Here is a 2,500-nt window from a genome sequence, read left to right as displayed (position 1 = left end):
ACGATTGTTTCGCTCGCACAGTGCCTCGCACTAAAGGGTGACAAAATATACCGCGCCGAGCGGTCGGCCAGGCCGACGCTTGAAGCCGGAGCGCGCGGCACCGCGGCACTCGACGCGCAAACATTACCGGGTGACCGAATCGCCGGCCGGCGCGCCGCTCCTCGCGGGTCGGGCGCCGGGTAGCAAAAACTTTTTCTCTCGCTTGTCCGAGTTTCGCGTTCGCCGAAGCGTTTGCGAGACCGTTAATGATCCTTCCGCAGGTTCACCTACGGAAACCTTGTTACGACTTTTACTTCCTCTAAATGATCAAGTTAGATCGTCTTCTCGGACGCCGGCTCGACCGTTGCCGGCCGCGCCAGGTCCAATCGGAGGACCTCACTAAACCATTCAATCGGTAGTAGCGACGGGCGGTGTGTACAAAGGGCAGGGACGTAATCAACGCGAGCTAATGACTCGCGCTTACTGGGAATTCCTCGTTCAAGGGAAATAATTGCAATTCCCTATCCCTAGCACGACCGGGGTTCAGCGGGTTACCCAGACCTGTCGGCCAAGGCGAGCACATGCTGATCCGGTCAGTGTAGCGCGCGTGCGGCCCCGAACATCTAAGGGCATCACAGACCTGTTATTGCTCAATCTCGTGTGGCTAAACGCCACTAGTCCCTCTAAGAAGTTAGACGCCGACCGATTGGGTCGCGTAACTAGTTAGCAAGCCAGAGTCTCGTTCGTTATCGGAATTAACCAGACAAATCGCTCCACCAACTAAGAACGGCTATGCACCACCACCCACAGAATCAAGAAAGAGCTCTCAATCTGTCAATCCTCACTGTGTCCGGGCCGGGTGAGATTTCCCGTGTTGAGTCAAATTAAGCCGCAGGCTCCACTCCTGGTGGTGCCCTTCCGTCAATTCCTTTAAGTTTCAGCTTTGCAACCATACTTCCCCCGGAACCCAAAGACTTTGGTTTCCCGCAAGCTGCCGGAGAGGTCGTAAAACTAACGCCCCCCGATCGCTAGTTGGCATCGTTTATAGTCAGAACTAGGACGGTATCTGATCGTCTTCGAATCTCTGACTTTCGCTCTTGATTAAAGAAAACATTCTTGGCAAATGCTTTCGCAGTCGTTCGTCTTGCGCCGATCCAAGAATTTCACCTCTAACGGCACAGTACGAATGCCCCCGTCTGTCCCTCTTAATCATTACCTCGCGCTCCGAAAACCAACAAAATAGAACCGAGGTCCTATTCCATCATTCCATGCACCATTATTCAGGCGAATCGCCTGCTTTGAACACTCTAATTTTTTCAAAGTAAACGTTCCGGCCGCCGCCGACACTCAGTCAAGGGCACCGGCGGAGAACCGGAGGTGAGGCCAGGACGGCCAGTACACGCCTTGCGACGGACCGGCCGCCTGCGCCCAAAATCCAACTACGAGCTTTTTAACCGCAACAACTTAAATATACACTTTTGGAGCTGGAATTACCGCGGCTGCTGGCACCAGACTTGCCCTCCAATGGATACTCGTTAAAGGTTTTAAAGTGTACTCATTCCAATTACAGGGCCTCGTTTAGAGTCCTGTATTGTTATTTTTCGTCACTACCTCCCCGCGTCGGGAATGGGTAATTTGCGCGCCTGCTGCCTTCCTTGGATGTGGTAGCCGTTTCTCAGGCTCCCTCTCCGGAATCGAACCCTGATTCTCCGTTACCCGTAAGAACCTCGGTAGGCCAGTACCGTACCGACGAAAGTTGATAGGGCAGACACTTGAATGATCCGTCGCCGGTGCGAGACCGTGCGATCCGCAAAGTTATCCAGAGTCACCAAAGGTTGCGGGCCGAAGCCCGGTCGGTTTTTGGTCTGATAAAAGCACGCCTCCCGCGAGGTCGGCGCTTCACGCATGTATTAGCTCTAGCATTTCCACAGTTAACCACGTAAAACGTACGATCAAATGAACCATAACTGATTTAATGAGCCATTCGCAGTTTCACTGTACGAGAGCTCGTACTTAGACTTGCATGGCTTAATCTTTGAGACAAGCATATGACTACTGGCAGGATCAACCAGGTAGCTACTTTAGCGTAGCCCCGAAAGGCCGACGAAGGAGGCGCCGCTGATGCGGCGCCGTCGCTCGGTCGATGCGAAACCCGAAGGCTTCTCCGTTAAAATTTCGTTCTTTGCTCGGCTGCCCGAACTCAGAAAACCGTCACCGCCCGTCGCACCCGCCGGAGTAAGACTTCGTCGGCAGGCCTTTCGACCGCCACGTCGCCAACACCGGCGCGAGCGCAACGCACGCCAGACAACTTCGCCGAAGCGACCGCTCAGAACCCGACAAACTGACACTCGGCTCTTCGCGCAGCAGCAACATCTGCCCAGCGAGCCAATCGCCTTTTCACCGATTCTTTACTTGTCGAAGCTTGTCAGCTCCCACAAGTATAGCAAAGATGAGTGTTGTCCCTGGGGTCTTCCGTTTGAAATTCTAACGTAAAAAAAAGGTGCACGATTGCGCCAGGTGT

The 2,500-nt window shown here is 53.9% G+C and overlaps 1 non-coding gene across 1 annotated transcript; it reads right to left on the bottom strand.

Annotated features, from left to right (window-relative positions):
• Positions 1-243: 243 nt before the first annotated feature.
• LOC146142683 (small subunit ribosomal RNA) lies at positions 244-2,054 on the bottom strand. The gene has a single exon (XR_014500862.1). It is a non-coding gene; the product is annotated as a small subunit ribosomal RNA (ribosomal RNA).
• Between the last annotated feature and the right edge of the window lie 446 nt (positions 2,055-2,500).

The sequence above is a fragment of the Ascidiella aspersa genome, chromosome 5 (genome assembly GCF_963924565.1).
Source record: "Ascidiella aspersa chromosome 5, kaAscAspe10.2, whole genome shotgun sequence".
In the NCBI taxonomy this organism is placed as follows: Eukaryota; Metazoa; Chordata; class Ascidiacea; order Phlebobranchia; family Ascidiidae; genus Ascidiella; species Ascidiella aspersa.
Note: the sequence above shows the minus strand (reverse complement) of the source record. Positions and strands in the feature narration are given on the sequence as shown.